The following is a 24,852-nucleotide window of genomic DNA, read 5'->3' on the forward strand; positions in this document are numbered from 1 at the left end:
GCCAGTGCTTAGCTTCAGTTGTCCTAGAGAGTGTTTCGTAGAATAGGTTTTTTTAATACCTATTTCCAAATATAAAGGTATTGTTGTTGCGTATTTTTCTCTGTTGAGTGAGTCAGTTAGGCACCCAGTTATACTCGAACAGACTGCATAATAATATAACCCTCAAAATAGCTACACTGGTTTTCCCGTATTGGGTTTTTCTAGGGACATTGGTCCAAAATAACGGTGTCACTTGTGTGCTTGTTTTCTTTGAGGTGATGATCCATAGATGTTGTGACTGTATTGTGTTTATTTCGGTATTTAATGTATTAAAGAACTTCTTCAATTTTTAAACAAGTAAAAGAAATAAACCAGCAGAATACAGATTAATTTTCTAACAAATAGACTTAGGAAATTCAACACTGGAACTACGCAATGCAAAGTTTCAGTCAGCATGGCTGACCAAGAAAATTGCATTGCACAATTCTGGTGGCTAACTGAGGCACTGCCTCTCAAAATTGTGTAGAGCACACCCTGGGAGGCCAGTGTGAGGCAAGCTTTTTGCAATTCATGGGAGCAAGGCAAGGCCTTCCATACTAGAAATGCACAGTGCAAGCTAGGAAAGGCAAGGTATGGGCCAAGGAAGTTTAGACCTGTTGACGAGTGACTGAAAAAGGTAAGGATTGAATGCATGTGTGAAGCTGGGTGTAGACATGAGTGAATGAACATGCATGTAATCAGTGAGTGCAGGATTCAGTAAGATGGGAAAACAACTAAGTGTGTGAAGCGAGTCACTGCAATGAGGACCATCAATGCAGAAACAATGTCATGCATGCGACAACAAGGAAATGCAATACAAAACTTGAAACAATTCTTCTACAAGCTAACATGTATTAAAATGACAGAAAGCATTCAACAAAACCAAGAAAACAACACTCACACAAACCAAACAAAAAGCGACAGAAAAGCAGCAAAAGACATGAAAAGTGGACTTACCTGGAAAATGTTTTGTTGCGTGTGCTGAAGGTTCCTAGATGCGATGGGAATACTAGAGCTCCAAGATAGAAGTGAAGAATGAGATCTGAAACATCAAATAAATAGTTTTCACAACATCAAGGCTTATGACGCGCATGCCACAATTCTAGGAAAAAGTGACTCTTGGTGGGAGGTTTCTAAAATGACTTTTGCATGTAACCCCCAACTGCTAAAAATAGATTCCTAAAATCAAGGGATGCTTTTTGTTTTTTTTTTTCTTTTTTGGGAAAAAGTTTCCATGCATGCAAGGCAAGATTGCACAGTCCTGGAGGGAACCAGTCAACCTGTGAGCACATGCAACAGACAACAAGCCTCAAGATGACTTCTGCGCAGTTTCTGGGCTAAGTGGCTCTCACTGCCCATCAATCTCTGGCAATTTCTAGATTGAAGCCAAGGCTGCAAGCCAGAACTATGTAAATTATGAGAGCAAGCCCAGAGATGGGCTACTCTACGCAATTTTCAAGGGGAAGGAATCCTGCGTGCTCTTGCACAATTTTGGAGAGAAGCTGGCTACGAGGATAATCTGCGCAATTCTTTAAGTCAGCAAAAGAACCAGTTGAAGACCAAGTCGCGGGAGGTGAACTTGCAGTTGAAAGGCAAACAAGTTAGTGAACACAAGCTGATAAGCCAAAGAAACTCAACTGAAAGCATAAGTACATGGGTAGTGAAAGACATGCTGCTAAGGATGGTTGGTAGGGAAGCTCCAAAACGAATCAAGACAAAATTTTTGAGGATGGTTGTAACCGCTACAACATTGGCGACACACTGGTAGAACTCCAACTCTCTGAATGGACCTTGTTTCGTGAAAAGCAAGTCTAACTCCTCCGGAAGTATTATTTGATTCTTTGATCATCGTGGTTTCCACACTAGCTTGAGTGAAAGATGTAGCACTTGCCATGCTCTTGATCGGTCAGCACACATTCCAAGCCAAGTCAACTTAGTTGTTTCGATTGGGGATGAAGGGTATATTGGTGCACAAGTAATATGATTGTCAGAGTTTAAGTTTCATCTCTAATGTTGCTCCGCTGCCAGCAGACCTGGACAGTACCCTGACAAAGTCATGTAGGAACACAAGCATCACTCCGCCGCCAGCGAACCTAGTTAGTACCCTAGCGAAGTTACTTGCATCACCTCTCTGCGCTGGAAGCCTTTCTCTTCTTTCGCCTTATTCATTTTCATTTTTTTTCATTTTTTCATTTTTTTCATTTGTTCATGTATGAACTGTGCATAAACACTTGTTTATTTCAGAGATGGAAGATGGATCCCTACTTATTAAGAGCAAGAGAGGTTGTTCCTTCAGAGAATTATGTTATATATACCTCAAACATACTTGTTAAATTTCCCCCCCTCACCTTACTCTACTTGACTGATCTAAAAAGGGTTAACCCAAAACAACTGACTAGAGTGTTGTGCTTTCACCAAGATTCACTTCGAACAAAACGTATTTTCCATTGGTGTATCACTGACTGAAGACAACAAGTTCTGCATAAAGAGAGAGGACGACAGATAACCAAGTGTTGATAGTTGTACAAGTCCTCTTGTACTTTACCTTGCTTGTCTTAAGACTCTGTCATGGCTTCATGCAAAAATAACCTACAGATGTAAACAAGCAAACAAAACAACAAATAAAGAGCAGAAGCAAATGCGAAATCAAATCAAGTAAGAAAAGTAGGAAAGAAAGCAAACAAACAAAGCAAACCTATTAAAATTGGCAACTACGGCCAAATTCCACATGGGTCATCTTATTTATGACAACTGATATTTTTCTTGGATTCCTCTCTCTAAGAGGTGTAGGATTGATCTAATGATCTTCCGACATGTACAAATGAAGTTATGGATTTATTTTGATTATGGACAAATTGTCAAGGTTGGCCAACAAACTTATGTAGGCTCAGAAGCCCAACAGTCATGTCTATTGATCCTCAACATTTGCTATAAATACATGATACCTTAGCCTCATTTGGACACACTCACTCCTCACACATCTCTCTCCCCTTGTTGATTGGGTACGGATTTCTTGGCCTCTCGCTCTCCACAAGTCCGAAATTTCAGGAGAGCGAAATTTCAAGAGGCTGAAATTTCTGGAGACCGAATTTTTGGATAGTTTGACCCATCGTTGACTATAGCTAGGGCTAACTGCAGGTGGGATGTTTGAAATTTTTTTTATTGTTTTGAGGGTTATTTTATCTTGTTGTTTGGAGGTTGAAGTTGACCGAAGTTGACTAATTCGCTGAGGATCAAATCTGCCCTATTGACCAGAGTTGACTTTTCTAGTTAGGGCTCTTTTGCTGATGTTATAAATTATTAGATTTTTAAATTATACCATCTCTCTCTACTAAACTATTGAATACTAAAATAAGATTTGATCAAGGGTTTCCCCACATTGGGGGTTTGTCCCTGGTTGGTTCCACATCTTGTGTCCTCTTGTCTTGGCTTGTCTTGTACTATATGTGTTTATGTTATATCTGCATTTTACTATCATGTTGATGTGATTTATAATCTGAATATTGACATTGGGCTAATAAAGAAATTGAAGTAAAATTTCTCTAAAGCATAGAACATACCATTGTTGCCTAAAATTAACAAAAATAGACAAAATTAGATACTACTACTCTTAAGCTAACGATGCATGGGTCTGATCACGTGAAGTGGTATTTCCAATGCAGCCACCGGTGCATTGGTTGACCCATGTTGGTGAAGGCATGGTTCATGAATAGGATAGTCAAATGAACCAACAAGCATGAAAGATATAACAATTAAGACCAACACACTCCGAGTTTAAACGCGTCCATTGAAAAGAAAAGAGTGAAAGCACAAGACAAGCACTTTGTGGACTTAACATGGTGTTGTGACACACTACATGCAAATGATAAGCATGCACACTCTCTTGACTGTGACAGACAAGAAAACATGAGAAAGAGAGAAAACTTATGCCTCAAAAGTGTGCTTGCTGTGTAACATACCTCCAATTCATTAGCAATGGGATCATGTGATTTAGGTGGAGGAAGTGAAATCCGTGTATTGGATTGATCTTCAATGCATACAGATGAGTGATGAGGAGCCTTGGGTGTTTCAACAATTTCCTAATCAAAAGTGAAATTGACCTCAAGACAGCGAGGGCCTGACATAACCCTCAACTTGGGTTGAAGTGCCTCGACAACCTACGGGGTTTCGACTTCATCGACATATAGATCAACATAAACCGGTGGCTTTAAAAGATCAGCAATGATTGAATCAATATCGTGATCAAATATAGGAGTAAAGAGATCACGACATCTACGATCAGAAAAATCAATGATTTCATCAGCATCCTCATGATCTGATGAGTCATATAGAGGGGTAGATGAGAAGCAAGAATGTTCACCCTCTGCGTTTCCAAAAAAAGTAGATGAAAAATCAAGTCGATTTTCAATGAAAAATTTGTCCTCTCCACTGTCAAATGATGGACTGACGTCAGGTATGTTCTGCGAATGATCGGAAGTAGATGCACTTGGGGATGAATTTACACAAGGAAAATCAGATACAGTAAAATCATCAAAGATGTCAAGAAAAAGCGAAGGAGGTGTGGATAGAAGGATGTCATCCTTCATCGTGGGTTTATGTTCAGATTCCTAGTCATAATCATTGTGAATGACAGTGCAGGTTGGTTGTGCAACATAAACTCTGTCAATGGCTTGATCCTCATTCACAGTAGGTGTGGAGTCCAGAATGGAAGAACACAACACAATACAATTTGGAGCATCAACAAAATGCGAGGATAGAGGTTGAGGTAACAAGTGAAAATGACAACCTAGGGGCATCCCAACCAAATCTGTGCAAAAATTAAGAGTAGTGAGGGTGAGAGGATGTGACAGTTGAGTAGAGTTATGTGCACGCTCTCCCAGATCACTCTGCAGGGGTGGAACTATTTGATGAGAGGAAGATAGATAGTCACTTGTGACAACAACTGTGTCCGCTTGTGATTGTGTAGCTCCAACACCAAAGTATGCTGAGTGGGGTTTGAGCTTTTTCTTCACTTTTGGATAGAGTGATTTGATATAGACATACTCATATATGTCCATAAGATATTGGAATTTCATCTAACTTTTCAGAGCTTGGAAAGAGAGAAGACAGAAGCTCTCCCTAAATTCCATTAGAGATTCATGCGAGGCCTTCCATTGTTGTAACATTTTTTTGTCAAGTGCTCCATGATAGAAATGATGAAAAACAGATTCTATTATATCATTGAACAATTTGAAAGAGTGCATGCAATTAGGAGGCAAAGTGCGGCACCATAGCAATGGGTATTCGCGAAGTGTGTGTGCAAGAAGCATACATAACTCTATTTCAATAAAACCTTCCACATTCTCCATGAATGCATGAAAGTCATCTAAGTTCCTAGGCTAGGCCACTTTGCCTTCACCATCATACACGAGTTCTAAAAACATATCAAAGAACTCCCTCTCAACTTCAAAGGGATGTCCATTGGACAAAAATTACAGAGGGTTAACTATAACAATATCCATGATAGATGTGCGAAGATTCAAAACAGATGGAGAGGACTCAAATTGTCATTTGGCTCTCCTTCTATCATCAGAAATGTTGACAGTGTTGGACCCACCAACATATCAGGGGGTCTCCCCTATAAGAAGCCCGAACTAGACCTTAGACCGTTTGGAGTAGCAGTCCTAGCAGTGGGTAATAAGGTATTGCCTTGGCTACGGTTGTGTGCAGAGGTAAGTAAGATGTCTTTGTTGGAATCAAGCATGTGACCTTGCAGCAAGTCAAGGAAGGTGCATGAAAGGCTCTAACACACAGAAGGGGAGAAGAGTTCGCCTTTTAGAAGCTTATGATAGCACGCAGCTTGAAATGGAACACATGAGCTGAAATACATCATGATATGGAAAGTAGGATATCCGATGATCCAAAGTGATGAGTTATCCGAACAACACACTTCAATAAGATTCATACAAACACATACAGAATAGTCCATACATACATGCATAAATTACAACTACATACATCATTAGAGTAACCAAGATAGTCAAACTACAATAACAATATATGCATGAAACGTGTTGGCTCTGTTATATTAAAAGAGTGAAAGATCCAATCATACATACAACCATGAAAACCACTAGCCCCAATAGTGGAACGTTACAGTCACTGCTGCCTGCTCCTCCAAAGAGATGTACTCACTCTGCACTGTGGAGAAGCCAAGGCTCATTACAATACACTCCAAGCTTTCTCTAAGTTATACCTATCAAAAGCTTGGCTCCCAAAAGCCCGTATAATGAGTTATGAGGTTCTATATATAGAAAAGGGTGGGGTGACCCTTGACATTCCCCTTTGTGACTCTTCAACTACCCTCATGACTCTTCAACTTACATATGACTGTTTACATTCTACTATTGACACTTGGTATTTCACTTTACAACATGTTTACAATAAAATCTGCACATGTACCAATGTGAGTCAAAAATGGGCTTGAGTAAGCCATGCAAGACGTCACTATGACTTAGAAAGCTATGGGAAGACTAACTTGTCGACATCCTCTTGGTGATCGTAGCGTACTAATGCCAAGCTTGGTAGTCTGTTATGATATCCGCGTACTCTGTGGTGACATCCTTCTGAAAGCAAACTCTTGCCTCCGTTGCATCCAGGTACATTGATTTGGCACCTCTGTCCAACTCATCATATAGCATGTGCATCATGGTCTTGAGTGTAGTCAGACAATGACATATTGGTGCATAGCGTCTGCATTCATCTACAAATCTACGCTGGTGGCTATGCACATCAACTGCTCAAAGTACATGTCCAACTCTAATTAGACTTGGTTCTTTGTTTTCACCTCGGTGAGTGTGCCAATGGATGGGATCACATGCATGCACATAATGACATCCATGCTCCTGAAAACTCATATATGAAGCCTATAAGCTGGCGATGAGCTGTGGGAGTTCCTCATAGTTTCATATCTGACTCCGGATGCATGCCTTCAACTCCATTGCCTTTGGCTTCATTGTCTTTCCCAATTACAATGGGGCTTCCTTGTACCTTATTGTCCATATCTGCATGTGATTGACAACAGTGTGTATGTCTGTTAAGATGCGTGCTCTCCTAGCACAACGTTATTGCCAACCATTAAGATGGACAACTGACTAATGCATGGTGACGAACCTGAAGTACAGCTTCTGCATGACTGTCTCGAGAGACCATACTCCATCAAGTATCGCTTTCTTCAACTCTGCTCTGGCGGATGCTATAGATTTCTCCTCTCCCTACTTAGCCGCATGCAACCCCTTAGCCACGCGCTTGTTCTCAGCTATCAAGAATATCACATTTGAGCTGGTGGCTTTGACATATGCCTTTGTAGGATCGACCAATGCAGTTGGATGTCTGCGCACATCATACATGATCACTTGTTCTCAAAAATGAACAGGAGATGCATGGACATCCGGAGTGAGCACTCTGCATGACTGCACAACCCTGTGTTGCGACTCATCAAAGGATATGTTGTGCACGTCTGCTTCCGAATTTCCTCAAGGATTTCAGTATCTCTTGATCACTTGGGACTTGCTTTATTCCCGGATCTGGTGAAGATGGTGGAGTGTCCTTTGGGCCCTTGGGCATGAGATCTATATCTTGATCTTGCTTTAGCTGAACCACATCCATGTCCATCTGTTCCAACATCTGTTCAGTCTCTTGAGCGAAGTCCTCCTGTGACTGCTCACCTTGTTTGTTATCTGCTAGCTGTTCTGATGAGTCAATAACCTATATTGGTGCAATTTCATCAATGTGTGCACGTTGTGCTTCCTGTTGTTCCTATTCCTGCTGGCTTCCTTCTCCTTTGTATGCAACTCTTGTTATTCCCTTAGTTGTTGCTTCAACTCCTGCAACTTCTTCTTTGCCTCTTCTAGTTTCTGCTTCTCCCTTTCTCTTTGCACAATCCTTCTATTGCATTGTCGCTTCTTTGCCTCAATCTCCAAAGCTGCTCTTGCTACCAGTGGATCTACCTTGAACTTGCAACTTTGTTCTGCCTCTGTGATGTTGGCAACTTTCCTCTTTCCTTTGTCATGCGCAGGTCTACTGCCCTCTACTGCTGCTGATGTTGCTTCTCTTTGAGATTCTTCTGCCTTGTGCACTGTTAACCATTCTACAACTTCTTTGACTGGTTCATTGAGCCTTGAGGAGTTGTAGCAATATCTCCATGGGTCTTCCTCAGGCCAATGACACGCCCCATGGATCCAAGGATGATACGCACTTGCACAGTGGTCCTCCACTAAGCGATGCGGTTCATATGGATTGAAACTTCTAGTGTTGAAGGTGAATCTCTTGAATTCCTTCATCTCGGCCTCAACATGCTTGAGACTCTGGATCTCATACAACCCGATCCGCAAAGGAAGAGCGGGCCAAGGTTCCTTCTTCTTCCTATGCAGTCTTGCTGAAAACCTTGTGGAGATGTGGTATGCAACCTCATACATGACTAACATGTCCATGGAAAGCTTTGGTAAAACGTTCAGAGTATTCTTCGGATTGTACACTCTGATGAAGGTGCCAAGGGGTGAGGCATACCAATATGCTATGTTTACCAATGCCTCCATTATTGCTTGTGACATGCAGGCAGATCCTGTTCAAATATCATCATTTACATCAAGGTGACGAAGTGGTCTGATAGTTGTAGTATAACTCCATGATGCATAATATTTTTCTTTTGGATTCCACTTAATTTTCAAATGAAAACTAAGATATTTTCCTATTCACTGATAAAAACAAACTTTTTGGAACGATGACTGGAACACCAATTATTTCAAGCACTCGATGACTAAAATAAGTTCGCTAATGACCTAATGACAAGAACAAAGGAAAATAAATTCTTATCAAAGGTAATCAGAACCACAAGTAAACTATATGGACGCTCCTGAGAGACAATAAGACACTGAGGGACATAAGGAAGAGTAGTTGGAAAAAAGTTGGACAGAGAGTTTTTGACCACTCTATATCAACTACCCCATAGCTATACATCTTTTCACGTAGGGATTTCCATCATGTCCGAGCACTCAAATGATCCACAAATTCATCATTATCATCTATATGTACACTGGAGTTTTGTAAACCCATTCTGTATTTTGTAATGTAAATGATCTTAGTAAGACAAATGTATGTATCAACCTAGGTAAATTTATTTTTCTGATGATGATTTCTATCCTAGGAGGTTTTTAGTCTCATCGATTCATGTGTGTTTCTAAACACGGATGATCGGCAAAGTTTTTCTCTCTAGCCTCACCTCAAAGCTAGGGTGGATTTTGTTGTCAAGATTTTAAATGAGTGCTAGTGTTACTTATCGAGTCTTTCTAAAAGTGATTTGAGAATAATTATAACTATTTGATTAGATTATTTTATTACAAATCACTTAGTCTATTAAATCATATTTTATGTCACAGAAATGGGTAATTATTGAGGGTCTATAACGAACTGGTGTTCCCCCTTCATGGGTTAGAAATGTAATATTTCATGTAAAAAAATATTTAGTGCATGGTCCCTCATAGTTAGACACCATGGCTAAATATTAGAGGGTTGGAAAAATTAATAATCCCCTCATGAGTCAATTAATTAAAATTTATTGCTAAAATAAATTAAAATCTTAAAGCCATAAATTTAATTAATTAAGGTCCTAGGAAAAATTAAATTCTCCAACATTTAAAATTCATGGGTTTTAAAATTATTAATTTTTGGAGGTCCCCCGCCAAGGGAATATTGAAAATTTCAAGATATTTTGAACCCTTGGGCCATAGTAGTTAAGTCAAAGTCAACTTTTTGTGGCAATTAACTCAAAATAATCATTTTTTACTTAATTAAAAGGAAATTAAAGTGAAATTTGGATTTCCTCAAAAAGTAAATTTATTTCAACGATGATGATTAAAAGTTTGATCTTCATCAAGGATCGAGTTTGTTTTGACGGGGAACAAGCCGACCAGCCGTTGGAGAAGTTTTCTATAAATGAGAAGTCTCTCTCCATTATTTGGATTGGATTTTTGAATCGTGTACTTGCTCTGAGAAAATTCTTGTTATTTTTTATGGTTAATAAAACACAAAGTCTAATAAAACGCAAAGACTTTGGGGTTTCATATCATGGTGTTCCTCTTTCAGATTTATGTGGTAATATTGTTCTTAATACTTTGTTGTTTTTATTTGCATTTCTTGGTTAATAGCCTTTGAGGATTGATTTGTGAAGAAGCATCTTGCACAGATTTTTGGTTTTTTTAGAATATCATTTTAATTTGATAGAAGTAGCAGGTATCTCTATATCTTGATAATTTTATGATAATTTTTTAAATCTCTATTAGTCTAACAAGCATATTTAAATGTGCATAAGTTATCATTCAGAATTTGGGCATTTGGGGAAGTCCTCAGCTAGACCAATTAACTCTCAGTTTACAGAATCTAAAAGAGCTCACTTTCTTTCTAATTTCTAAAGTCATTTTATAGAATATTTTACTTGTGGGGTTTTTCTTGGGCTTGTGCCCCTTCAAAATTTAAAATTTATTTCTAAATATTGTGCAAAATTTTATTTAAGTGTGGCTAATAGAGGGCTTTGATTTGCAGATTGGTTAGAGCTGTAGAATATTATTGTAGATTTGTAAACATTAAATTTTTTAATTCATTGGGGTTTTGGGTATTTCATATTTTTGTATATACATGCTTTGAGGTTTTCTGTCTTTTATTTGTGAAGGAAAAAATATGAAAATTGCAGGTAATTTTTGTGGATTCCAGAGAAAGATCTAAGCCCCGGAGGGCATCTCCATTTTGTTTGCAGGTTGAAGAAAAATTGCAAGAAGGTCGTGGGCAATTTTTTTAGGACCTAGAGGCCCTGCGCTGGCCATCTCCCGCCTTCATACGGCCTGTTGTAGCCAGCAACACCCCCCCCCTTATTCAATTAAGTATCAACCACGATACTGGATGAATGGGGACCCTTAGTTAATTTTTTAGGAAAAGCAAGAGTTTCTTTTTGAAGTCACAATCATACGCTTGGAAAAAGCCTCTTAGATATTTTAAAACCTTAAGGTCGCATTGCAAAAGATATGAAACACCTTCATTTCTCTTTTTATGTGCAAGATCCTCATGTTAATAATGACATCGTGTCGCAAATTGGTAACGCTCATAAAGAAAACTTAAAAATCCACCGATCTGCGATAATACCGATCGCTAGATCGCATATCGCAGAAATGAGTCAGGCTAGATTTTGTGAATATCAAATTCCTGCGATCTGCGATATTGCGATCGCTACGATGCCACATCCATGAGATTTGCGATGATGCGATTAGCGATCGCGCGACATACGAGGTTACGTCAGCAAATCATAAATCACTTCAGTACGAATCCTTTGAGCGTGCCATTCAAAGAAAAAGCCACTTTCTATAATCTGACCCGAAATCATGCGCTTTTAATGATAGTAAATGAATTAGTTGTCAGTTATTAAGTGGATTAAAGACGCGTGCCTTGGCAGAGATTTTCTTCACGTAAGGTGGCATATTTGATTTATCTCTTGCATTTAAAACTCTCCCATCACCTTTCTGGATCAGTCATTTCCATTTCACTCGTAACCTGCAGGAACAAAACACGAAGACGACTCAGACAGAAACGCAAAGCGAAATGGGAAAGAAGAACAAATCTCAAAGCTCCGAAGTAAGAGAGAAGACCAAGGAGATGGCACCCCTGTACACAGACACAGCCTGCAACAAAGACGTAGGGATATCAACATGGGACGGTATGTACAGGCTGCTAGAAGAAGAAAAGCCTAGAATAATGAAGGTGACTGCTGTCGCGGGCGCACCACGCTCTTCTGAGTTGACCTTGGAGGACCTAGCATGTTCATTCCTCCACAGAATAGCTGCAAGACCCAAAATTCTACCATACACAGATATGATCAAATGGATATTGGATGATGCAGAATTGAAAGGCAGACAATTCAAAGTTCATGGACATGGGCTTGTAGGATTGTTTGCTGCGCAAGATTTGAAACTTATGTATCATCTTCCTGAACCTCAAGCAACCTATAATGCAGAATTTGTTAGGAAGTTCGCGGCGGAGAATCCAGATCTATCAGACACCACTAAAGAATGGTCTAGAAGAGATGAGCCGCTAAAGAAGGATAAAAACGGTATGTACAGCACTGGTTCTCTCACCTCCCCATATTGTTTTGCTGTGGCTATGCTCTGTAGGAATTTGATCTTTATTATCAATAGAACTTTAACCTAGATATGATGATAGTTTCAACTGCAAAAAAAAACTTTAAAGAAAGCTATCTCAGTGGAAAATTTGTTTTTAGGTCAGCACAATGAAAGGTATCAATATTAAAATAAAAATTCTCTGTGAAAGCAGCCATTACCAAAAACAGCCCTATCATTGTCGTCCAGAACTTTCTTAAGGAAAGAAGTTTGACTTCCTCCCTGCTAAAGGAAAACGCAGCATTCAGAGGAATAATCTAAAAAGACACTATATCTCAAAGAATGAGAGGTCTCATCACGAGCCGGCTTATCATGATCACAGATATTATAACTTGCTGACTTTGCCAAAACTGTCTACCAAAACAGGGCAATGACTCAAGATTGTTGCAATCAAAAGGCAAGGGGTCTCATCACGAGCCAGCTTGTTCAACAAAAGTGTAAATCAAGTGAATGACTGTGTCATAATTTGGCCACCAAACCAAGACATTGTTCTTTAGAGAATAAAAAAGGAAAAAGTGTCAAAAAAGGATTTTTCTCTGAAAAAGTTGTAAATAACCCTAAGCAGGATAAAGGATCATTGCTGGGTAATAGGTAACCCTGTCGAGGCTATGGACGCCTGCTGGCAGCAGAGGCTCTACCTGCGACAAAGGAACATATTTGAGAAAAAAGAGCTGATACATAGAGAAGACTTTATTTTATGTTTTACAAGACCAAGTAATGACTGGTTTAAATGCAAAGACAAACTGAAGACGCAAGTAATTGAAATAGAAACAGGTTGAAACGAAACACCATTGATAGTTTAAAGTATTATTTGCTTTATCTTTTTATAATAAAGTTCAAGTTTTTCTTTAAGACATTTTTCTCAGGAAGTTTGAAAGCATAAATGTAAAAGCAGAAATAACTGGTTCTCCCAAGTGAATCGCAAATTGTTGTAGCCAGCAACACCCCCCTTATTCAATTAAGTATCAGCCACGATACTGGATGAATTGGGACCCTTAGTTAATTTTTTAGGAAAAGCAAGAGTTTCTTTTTGAAGTCACAATCATACGCTTGGAAAAAGCCTCTTAGATATTTTAAAACCTTAAGGTCGCATTGCAAAAGATATGAAGCACCTTCATTTCTCTTTTTATGCGCAAGATCCTCATGTTAATAATGACATCGCGTCGCAAATTGGTAACGCTCATAAAGAAAACTTAAAAATCCACTGATCTACGATAATACCGATCGCTAGATCGCGTATCGCAGAAATGAGTCAGGCTAGATTTTGTGAATATCAAATTCCTGCGATCTGCGATATTGCGATCGCTACGATGCCACATCCATGCAATTTGCGATGATGCGATTAGCGATCGCGCGACATACGAGGTTACGTTAGCAAATCATAAATCACTTCAGTACGAATCCTTTGGGCACGCCATTCAAAGAAAAAGCCACTTTCTATAATCTGACCCGAAATCATGCGCTTTTAATGATAGTAAATGAATTAGTTGTCAGTTATTAAGTGGATTAAAGACGCGTGCCTTGGTAGAGATTTTCTTCACGTAAGGTGGCATATTTGATTTATCTCTTGCATTTAAAACTCTCCCATCACCTTTCTGGATCAGTCATTTCCATTTCACTCGTAACCTGCAGGAACAAAACGCGAAGACGACTCAGACAGAAATGCAAAGCGAAATGGGAAAGAAGAACAAAGCTCAAAGCTCCGAAGCAAGAGAGAAGACCAAGGAGATGGCACCCCTGTACACAGACACAGCCTGCAACAAAGACGCAGGGATATCAACATGGGACGGTATGTACAGGCTGCTAGAAGAAGAAAAGCCTAGAATAATGAAGGTGACTGCTGTCGCGGGCGCACCACGCTCTTCTGAGTTGACCTTGGAGGACCTAGCATGTTCATTCCTCCACAGAATAGCTGCAAGACCCAAAATTCTACCATACACAGATATGATCAAATGGATATTGGATGATGCAGAATTGAAGGGCAGACAATTCAAAGTTCATGGACATGGGCTTGTAGGATCGTTTGCTGCGCAAGATTTGAAACTTATGTATCATCTTCCTGAACCTCAAGCAACCTATAATGCAGAATTCGTTAGGAAGTTCGCGGCGGAGAATCCAGATCTATCAGACACCACTAAAGAATGGTCTAGAAGAGATGAGCCGCTAAAGAAGGATAAAAACGGTATGTACAGCACTGGTTCCCTCACCTCCCCATATTGTTTTGCTGCGGCTATGCTCTGTAGGTTATTTGGGATGCCAGATATCAACAAGTTTTCATCTGAATGGCTGCCATTAATTGATGCTGCCACTAACGCCGAAATCCTAGATTGGGCCAAAATCCTTTCTGATACTCTATACACGACCGTTGTCAATTATCAGTCTAAGAGATCCTTTTCTCAAAGGGTCTATCCTCCTTTTTATCTGTCTGCCTATATTATGGATTATGTTTGTCTTGTATCTAATTTTCCTGTTATGGGTTGGAAATGGACTACCCAAGACCCATTGCCCATCCATGTTTATCACAAGATCTTATGGGATTCCCAGTTTGCCCCTCATTTTTACCAGATTTGCCATGGGGTTATTTTTCCCCTATATAGAATGATATACGATAAGGACCCCCCAAGGTGCTCCCCCGAGGCCCAAATTGACATCATCCCCGTCGCGAGATGGTTTGGGGAAGAATGGTTTACTTACATTAGAATTTTTGGAAGCACTGTACCTCCACATGTCCTACCCCTATATATCCCTGATAAACTTTTGGCCCGGGAAATCGCTTATCAAACCTGTTCTGAAGGCAGTTTAACCAAGGACCTAAAGGACAAGAAGAAGGCCATTTGGCCTCAATTTCCCGTCACTTGTGGGGCCTTCTCTTTGTTCGATGTAGGACACGCTTTTGGCGAGGTGGAGAATGTGACGTGTCTTCAATTATTTAAGTTCCCAGCAAGGCCATTTGACCCAAATAATGTGGCCCAAGAATTCACAACGAACGTCAAGATAAGAGTGTTCTCTGGAAAGAAAGATCTGTTTGATGATCTCTTTCAGAGTAAGAGCTCGCTCAAAGAAATTTTGCAGGAAGCTCAGTCGAGGTTGTCTTCAGGTGACCTCCAGAAATTCACGTTATACAGAGAAAGAAGGCTGGCTAGTATTCCACTAGAGAGGCTGCGAATACCTACTAGAGAACCGACTCCGAGCATCAGCCTCACTGAAAAAACCAGCAGTTCCAGGTCTAAGTCCAACGCCGCACAAGAAGTATCTGAGCATCCTGAAGAGTCTGGTCACGAAAAAGGAAAAAACGGAGAAACGACCAAAGACACAGCTCAGTCGAGTGCAATGTCTCAGCAGCAAGTTATCGCCTCACCACCAAGAGATGTCCCCCCTCCTGTCATCGAAGCACCCCTTGTCACAATAGAGCTAGATAAAGAGTGGGAAACCTTCAACGAATTAATTAATCTTGAGGGGCAAGTCCCTAAGACACCTGTGAGCAATACATAGGTGGTGCAAGAAGTCGTTTCTACCATGGTCGGTAGCGCCACAGAAGCTGAACACCTTCCTATCGCTCCAGCCTCAGAACTTCTACTTAACGTAGAAGAAATTCCCCCACTGGATGTATTCTATAGTCCCCAGCACAAAGCAGTCGTGAGGAGACAGAGAAAGAAGAGAAAGCTTGAGAATACACTGTCTCAAAGTGCTGAACATCTGGACGTCTTGTGGAAAGACCCAAATAATAATCCGACCGCAAATATCACGAAGCTGTCTCAGATTGCAGGAGCGTATGCTTCTGCGACTATTGACAAGGCCTCCGAAGTTCAGCAACTCTTAAAGGAACAAGAAAATCATATACAACTGCTACAACAACAGTTGCAACAAGCCAACGCGAACACTGAAGCTTCCAGACAGCTAGAAAAGCTACAGGAAGACTTTCAACAGATGCAGATAGGCTACCAGAAAAGTCTTGAAGAAAAAGAAAAACAACTGCAGACAGTGCAAGAAATGCATAAAGATGAGCCTAAACTGGCAGAGTTTATTTCAGAGTCCATCGGCTTGAACGAGCAACTACTGCAGCAACAGGAAGAGTTGGGACGTAAAATATCATAGTGGAGGCACTTTTGTGAGCTGAGCGATAAAATCACCAGTCAGGTGGTGGAATTGCGGAGCGACTATGATCAGAACGACAAGAAGGTGACAGAATATCTAAATTGGCAAGATGATGAGGAAGGGAAAAGAGTAGGAGCACCCAGGATTAATGAAAATCATAAGGAGCTGCTCTTTAATAAATGGGACGAACAAATCACGAAGGCGGAGCAAGCAGCAGAGACAGCGGCGACACAAGCGAGCATTCTTATCGACTGTGTAAATGAAAATTTACACAGGGCCAATTTAATTACAGAGACTACCACGGGGTACCTACCAAGCAAGTTGCAACTGGAGACAGAATGGAGGCAGAAAGCGCAAGCAAAAGGGAAAGCAATCCAAGCATTGGCTAGGCTGAATTGGGAAGGTTACTAGACGTACTTGGTTAAACCACACAGCCAATGGATGACGGTGAAGTGCATTACGAACGCAGCCGAGAAGTTAGCGCCAGCTCTCATAGATGTCATTTTCACAGCCTAGCTCAGCGCAGAAATCAGCCAGTCGACTCTTCTCAAGCCTATGTTGGACACTTGCAACTTCAATGACCAAGTTCACAAATGATTTCATTTAGAATGTTGTTTTTTCTCTTTTAACTAGATTAGAAAAAGGACGGTCATTTGAAAATCGTATCCTAAAATTTTGTAATGATACTATTATTAGAATTAGGAAGTAGTATTTTAACCCTTCTCATTGCATTGGAGAAAGGTCCAGAAATTTGTCAAAAACTTACCCTCGGAACATGCACTTCTGCACCCTCAGAGGAGGTTTTGATGAATGGAAGGATCGAGATTTACTTATGTTTGCATTTTAATGTCTGCTACTGATGTTGCACTTCTGTACTCTTAGTAGATGTTAGAAGTAAGTAGAGATAAATCATTATTGCTTGAAGTTTGTGAGTGAAAATCAGTCATAAATGGTACTTTTATCTCTTGATGAATTTCTGCTTATATTCTTAAAGCGATATGCAGTTTTAGTTGTTTATATGTTAATGTATGGATGTTTGGGTTACCATTTGGCACTTCTGTATGGTAGAATCATTTGTTTGTGCTTGACATATGAATGATTTATTATGCGATATGATGTTCACAACTGTTTTTCCTAACTTCTTATGCAGAATGGTTTATCTTAAATGGTTCATATTCTTACGATAGCTGAATGATCTTTATTACCAGTTATTGTTCGAAATCTTCTAGATCGCATAATATAAGAGACATGTCTCAGGTTAGTGTAGATTAGATGTGTTGTTTTCATTAGATTGCAATAGTATAGAATCTGTTTACTAGTTAGATTTGAGTCAGCTTTAAAATACTTTCAAAATCAACATAATCAAAATCTACACACACACACATAACCTTTAGATTGGGAAGCTGGTCCCATTATCCCCAGTCGGACCCGCTACACCAAACGGGCAAGGAGCCACCAACCAGGTTCTGGACCGGGTGGGTATCCCCCTTGTTGTTGACCCGATCTTTGGGCCCTCAACATATTTGGCGCTAGAAGGAGGGCCTGAAGCATAGTGTCTGTTGGAATGTTTTCCAAATTATAAATCTTGAAACAGGATGGCTACTCATAGAATTCCTATTTGGAGTTGCATCCATGTTCCTACCTCTTCCAACACTCCACCAGATGTGGTAAGACTCTTGTCTCAGGTAAAATTCAACGGTAAGAATGATTCTTCTGCATTTAATCATGCCCTTCAGTTCATTAAAAAAGTTTCGAGTTCCGACATTCAGAGAATTGATGAAGGCATTTTGTGCAGGATTTTTACTCTTACATTTACAGCGGAAGCTAGAAAATGGTGCAAAACCCTCACAGTTGCATCAATCCACAGCTGGGACCAATTCGTTAGGACTTTCATCTTGGAATTTGATTGTTATGACTATGACCAGGTATATGATGAAATTGATTATCTACGGAAACAAGATGAACCCGTAAGGGATTTCAATATGCGATTTCATCTCAAATGTCTACAGTATGATCTCGAGGATGAGCTCACAGATGAAGAATCTTCAGATTATGATGAGTATTTCCTACCTCCTTTATCTGACCAAGCAGAAATTAGCTCGACCTTTGTTTCATTTTCTTCTAATATAGATGAGCATTTCAAGTCAAATACACAGATCATCCATAATGAAGAAAATCTGCAAAGCCTAGGAGTCATGCATGCTCTAATACCAGAAAATAAAGACGAAAATGCTCAAAGGGAAACTACCTTGGAACCAGAAGATGACTCTGAAATAAAGTCAAACAATATCATTTCAAATCAACGAATGCCTATGCCAAGGTTAGATCAACCAACTGTTTCTCTTTCAGAAAGTATCAGCGCACAAAGGTATGATCTAAAGCCCGATGTTTATGATGAATCTGATGAACAAAATTTTCTTCATGATGTTTTTAAATGCAGTATTCCAGATTCACATTTTTCTCTTTATCCCGATGTTTTTAGTGATGACAATGTTTCCCCTCTCAATATTAAGCATATCTCAAAAAACATAGAGGGTTATTCAAACGACTCATCATTAGGTTTTCAAGATAAAGAGACCGCTTTAGCACAACCTCTGATCAATGTCAAACAAGAGCTTCCTGACCTCCCTTGTCTGAAAACATATAATGAAAAAGAGGAACCTAGGGAAATCTGTAGAGTCTTTTGCGATAGTTACTTTTACAATGATGATATTGTTGAGTTATCTCAAGTAACTCAACTAGGGTCAGATAATAAGGAACATCTTAAATCAGAAATCATATCGGCCGATCCTCATCTCAAAGTAAAAGCTCATTTGAATAATTTTACTATCCAAGACAATACCCCGATCTATGATTCATATCGTGAAGAAAGCTTCATCCCTGTTCGCAATCATAGCTTAGTTCCTGATTCACAAAACCTGGCCAATTCTTGTGAGGAGCAAGATGTTACAAGTAGATCCCAGTTGTACTGTAACACTATTTCTGTAAGTACCCAATCATTTCTTCCTCACTTGCACTCATTTTGTACAAAATCAGATTTCTTTTTAAATTTTCAAACTTTTTGTTATCACTGAAAATGCTGTTGTCAAAATTTTTGGCCTGGCTTAAAGAGTGGGTGTTTTCGCAGCGCCTGAATTATTTTTAGCAGTTTCGCAGCGCTACTTGTTTGCGTGGTTTCGTAGCGTGCTACGAAATTGGGAATTGGTTCGAGTTTTTAGCGAAGGTCCAAATCCTAGCATGCCTATTGTATAGAGTTTTGCTTCCCTCCAGGAATGTTGATGAGAGCAGTGACAGTGTGTCCAAGGAGGCAATGTGAATCTGCATGTCTTCCATCTGTGGAAAGTGAGTTCCCAAAATTTCCGGTTAATATAAGCTTTTCTCAGTACAGAGTTCCAAATGAACGTATGAATGCATATTTTGAAGAAGAAAGAATGCTGGGGGAAATGTTGTCTGTGGCCTCACAGGACTATACTAATTCTAAAACATATCATACTTCCCTTGGAGATAGCTGCGCTGATATTTTGAATGGAGGTTATATAAAAGTAAAAAATCTAATACCTTCCATAGGGGAGCTGGAGAATCATGATTCTTGTTTATGGGAGGTCCCTAATCCATCGTTTGATCGTGAGGGAACTGGAATCCAGATATGCTCTCGTAGTCCAGTTTTGGAGAGTCATAAGCAAGGATTTTCATTTAAGGGTATAGCTGCAAGAGGAGTTTGTATGCAACTACACAAAACCAAGATCCTCGAGAAGGAGAAATTATGATATGGCCTACAAGGTGGTTTGCTGTCCATAGGGGAGCTGGAACATTGGCTTGAGTGTTTATAGATGGGAAGACCACATTCAGTGTCTCAAAAATGATTGCCATAGTGTTTGCGCGGAGGAATATCTACTTCTTAGAGAATTGAAAGTTTTAATGGAACATGCTCAAATGGAAGAGAGAATTGTTTTCCCTGCTCTGGAAAGGGCCGAGAGAGGTATCACTGAAGTTGTAAATGATACAACTGTGCAAAGTTATCACATTGATGGCTATGTTTTTTTCGTTCTCGGGGTGCACTATGGAGATTGGATCGAAGACAGCTGAGGAATATATAATAAATGAGATGGAGTTGCTCATGTCACAGCGCAGGTTTTCCACAATGCCTGGACAGAAATTCTAGTACCTCTAGATAATGTTGGCATGTGGAATCTCTGAACTTAAAATCTAGATACCTGGTATCTGGGTCAGGTAGCATATGTAAGGGTTGTGAATTCAGAGATAAAACAACAAAATTGAGTTACCTCTGCCTATCAATGCTCCTTACTGTGGCGCTCTCTTGCGCATACAGAAATCACAATATCCCATATAAATGATTTAAAAGTGTCGGTGTCATCTATCAATGTTGGCTTGGTTACATTGTTTGTTTTCTCAAGCTGTGTGGAGAAAATGTCGACAAATAAACTCAACTGAGCTGTAACAATGCTCCACCTTTGGACGCTGTCACCGTGACATATGTCTCAACTATGGAGGTCGACACTGGAGATACCAGGAAAGTCATTTGTAATGCGGCATTTCTTGTTGCATACCCACCGTCAGGCTTTTCTCCGCTTGTGAAAAATCGTGTTATTTGTAACAGCGGATTTTTAGAGAGATTTAGATGACTGTAGCATCTGTCCGGTAAAAGGAGGGGTTAATGAAAGGAATGGTTTCATTTAATCCTGTGGATTCAGGGCAAACGGCTGGCTTGATTCATGTAAGCTCAATAAAGTTCGTTGGACAGGTGTCACAACACAGTATTTAGCAACGCCATTTGTCGAGAAGGTGTATGAACACATTAAAGAGACTTTAAAGCGAATATGCAACCATTGTTTATCGCTGGCCCGAGTATAAGACTGCAATATCTGAAGATAAAGAAGGATGGCGCAATTCCTACGAAAGATACTGTCAATTCAGGGTTTTCATGACCAAATGTCGATGACAGAGAGCAAAAGTTGCTGCCGCAGTTACAAGGAGCAGGTTGCGACAGAGCCATTCAGCCCTAAGCATAATTGTGTGGTTGGTGCCAATGGGTCAGGAAAGACAAATTTTTTCCATGCAATACGGTTTGTTCTCAGTGACTTATTCCACAACCTCCGTGCTGAAGATAGGCAAGCATTGTTACATGAAGGTGCGGGTCATCAAGTATTGTCAGCATTCGTGGAGATAGTTTTTGATAACACCGATAACCGCATTCCGGTTGACAGGGAGGAAGTGCGTTTGTGAAGGACTATTGGTTTGAAAAAGGACGAGATACTACACTGGCATAATGAAAACAAAGATAAAGAAAATGGTGGTCATGCAGATAAGAGACGGATGGTAATTCACAGCAGATGAAAGCCCTATCTGATGGCGGACATGCCAATAATGCTGAGAATTCCTTGAGGTCCAGCAGTCCATTACATTGCATGCGCCACATAGTCGAGAGATATTTAAAAAAAAAAAAAGGCTACAAGAGTTTGGTGGCCTTGATGCTGTTTGAGATGTTATTTTCAAATCATCCATGGCTGAAAGCGTAGGGCTGTTGCAAAAATGCATATAGTTGAAGAATTGGAGATCTTTGTAGCTGTAATATTTTTGGATTATTGTTTGATCTGCACTTATTTTACAAAACACTGCGGTCTGTATTTCCAAGATCACCTTTTTGATGGCAGTCACATTTTCAAAGTGAACCATTGTGCTTGCGTAAGAGTGATTGGATATCCTTGGCAATTTTCAAGAATGCATCATCTCTTTCAATTCAAACATAGGGAAAGTAACTCTCGGAGAAAGGAGACATACAACCAAAGATATTAACAGTACAAGAGCGGTAAACATGAAGTCAAGGTTCCAGATTCAATTACTCAACCTCTTCCTACATCTCCTTTGAGATTAGACTCATCAGACTCTGTTGACATCACATATCAACATGATGACTCTGTCAAACTAAAAATACCAGAAGCAGGGGAAGTCCAGTTTTCTAAGTTGCATTGTGGATGGTAGGTATTCAAAGGATTTTGTTGATACTCACAGCATTGTTATGCAGATGTATTATTATCAAGAGGCTGTTACCATCATATTGGACATATAATTGCAGAGATGAATGCATCTTATAGACCTTTAAAAGAACATTCAGGAAGGGGAATCCAAAGCCCAAGGAGATTGAACAAATATCATTCCGGTTGCTAAATGAGCCATTTACAAATGCTTATCACTACATTCCGGAAATGAAGACTGGTTACAATTATGTGCAATAGAGGAAGCCGTTGAAGATATGCTCCAAGGCCTGGAACTAGTTATGGCTGCTAAAGAAAAACAATCATTAACCTTCTCAAGCAAAAAGATCTAAGCATTCAAATAGGGGATTGCTAAAGACTGATGCTGTTAAGTTTAGTATCCGGGAGATTATTGCTGAAAGTGAAGAGGAGCGAAAATGAAGTCTGTGAACTTTCTGTATGATTAAGGTTTATAGATGAGGTTTTAAAAGATGGCTCCAGCTGTTCTGATTTTCCTCACCTCAAAGGATGTCATAACCAATAGAAAGAAAGCAGAGAAAATATCTTGAAGACAACAGAGATAGGTTTATCTAATCAGGTGATTATTAGAAGACTGTGTTTTTATGATTACACAGCAGTTTCGTAGCGCGCTACGAAACTGCTGTAGCTGATGATTTTAAAACGCAGAACTGTTAGTGTGATACGGTGAGCGGGAGTTGAGGAAGAGAAACACCTGTCTGTCAATGCCACCTACAGCACAATCAGAAACATGTCAGCATTCCATACCTGGGGTTATTAAAAGACTTGGGAACATGTTGCTACACTTTAGGAAAATGTTGGGAGACAGAAGCCGTGAAAACAGAGCACCTTCCTTGGTTAATTAATGAAGCCTTCTACGTGACGGGAATCCAAGGCCAATTCATTTAGTGTACTTTCCTTCAGTCATCTCAACTCAAGCAGCAGAAGGACATGTGTCAAGAGCTAGAACAGCATCATGTTACGAGGAGCAAAGATTTAGGATTTTGATTAAATGAAAACCATGTGTAAATTCAGTTTAGCTATTATGTAATTAATAAGTTAGTAATGCACTAGATAGGGGTAGTCAATAGCCACCTTCGAGGCTCCCCTCATGCTGGAGGAGGAAGCTCGAGGTATTAAGTTTGCTTGCCTATAAAGGGATCAGATTAGAATGTAGAAGTTGTTGGACTTTTTATATACAAAAACAGAGTTTTATGAGCTTATGTAAAGACTGTCACAGTAATGGTAAAACAGGTTATTTCTTCTCAAGATTCTCAATGGATTGTGTTGTTCGAGTGTGATAGTGGTTTAGTTTCTTAATGTTCTTTTTACAGCCTTGTTATAGCACAATCACTCAGAATTCATATTATATGCTCTGACTTCCTGTGTGTTTGACAAGCTGTGGGTTTTGGTGAAGCATGCTTGAACAGCTAATGCAAAGAGCCTTGACTTCCATGAAATGACTGTGCTTTTGTCTATTAGATGTGAGAGACTCCATAGCCCAATGAATATTTATTTGATATGTATCCAACCAGCTATATTTATATAAATGTATGAAGAGTTAGCCCTCTGTTGTTGTGATTAATTTCCTATCAAAAGCCTGTGAGAGAGCCCTCTCTGATTAGGAAGGCTAATTCCTAGTCTAAAGTCTGGTCTGAAACAGTTACACGAAGCCTTGCTTGGTTGCAGCCCCTAGTACTGGTTTTGTGATAACACTTTTGATAGATTTTGTTTTAGCGGTTTATATATGAGAACTTTCATTTCAAACGAAATCGCTAAAAACTCAGCGTTAACAAAAAACAGGTTACAAGTCATTAAAACCAAAAAATCATTTTCGCAATATGACTTGTTATCCCTCCTACTGAGAGATCATCAATTCAGAACAGAAATTCATCCTAATTTTTATGATCCAATAGGTATCCAGTTGGAAAAAGGCTCTCATGAGAAAGGAAAATCAGACAGAATTCCTATTGGGGTTGTATGTTTATATTCCACAGCCAATATTTATGATCCAAGGAAAGTTTGGTTCTTTTTACTCATGCTTGGAAGATCCATACGGCTAGGGATAAAAATGAATACATGGTTCCATTGGAAATATCATTTCACATAGTTGTTTCCTGTATATAGTTAGAATAGGAGTAGGAGTAATTTAGCTAGGTTATTAGGTTTGCTTTTAATAAATCGATAGGCAAAATTGTTCATATTCTCTACATAACCCTAGGGAATGTTCGCCTCTCATAATAATGTTTTCTTTGGTTAACGGAATTTGGTATTTACTAAAGACACCTTTTTCTCTATTGAAAATTTTTCAAACTTCTGCTTCTATGAACAGCAATCTTTTAGGAATTTGATCTTTATTATCAATAGAACTTTAACCTAGATATGATGATAGTTTCAACTGCAAAAAAAAACTTTAAAGAAAGCTATCTCAGTGGAAAATTTGTTTTTAGGTCAGCACAATGAAAGGTATCAATATTAAAATAAAAATTCTCTATGAAAGCAGCCATTAACAAAAACAGCCCTATCAT

General features: G+C 39.5%; 1 protein-coding gene across 3 annotated transcripts in view; it reads left to right on the plus strand.

Moving 5' to 3' along the window:
• The window catches only part of LOC149199864 (uncharacterized), a 133,812-nt gene that overhangs the window by 26,935 nt on the left and 82,025 nt on the right, over positions 1–24,852 (plus strand). The gene's annotated exons all lie outside the window — the stretch shown is intronic.

This window comes from Pinus tabuliformis, chromosome 2_1, assembly GCF_031772625.1.
Source record: "Pinus tabuliformis cultivar Carrire ecotype Pingquan chromosome 2_1, CPIR1, whole genome shotgun sequence".
NCBI lineage: Eukaryota > Viridiplantae > Streptophyta > Pinopsida > Pinales > Pinaceae > Pinus > Pinus tabuliformis.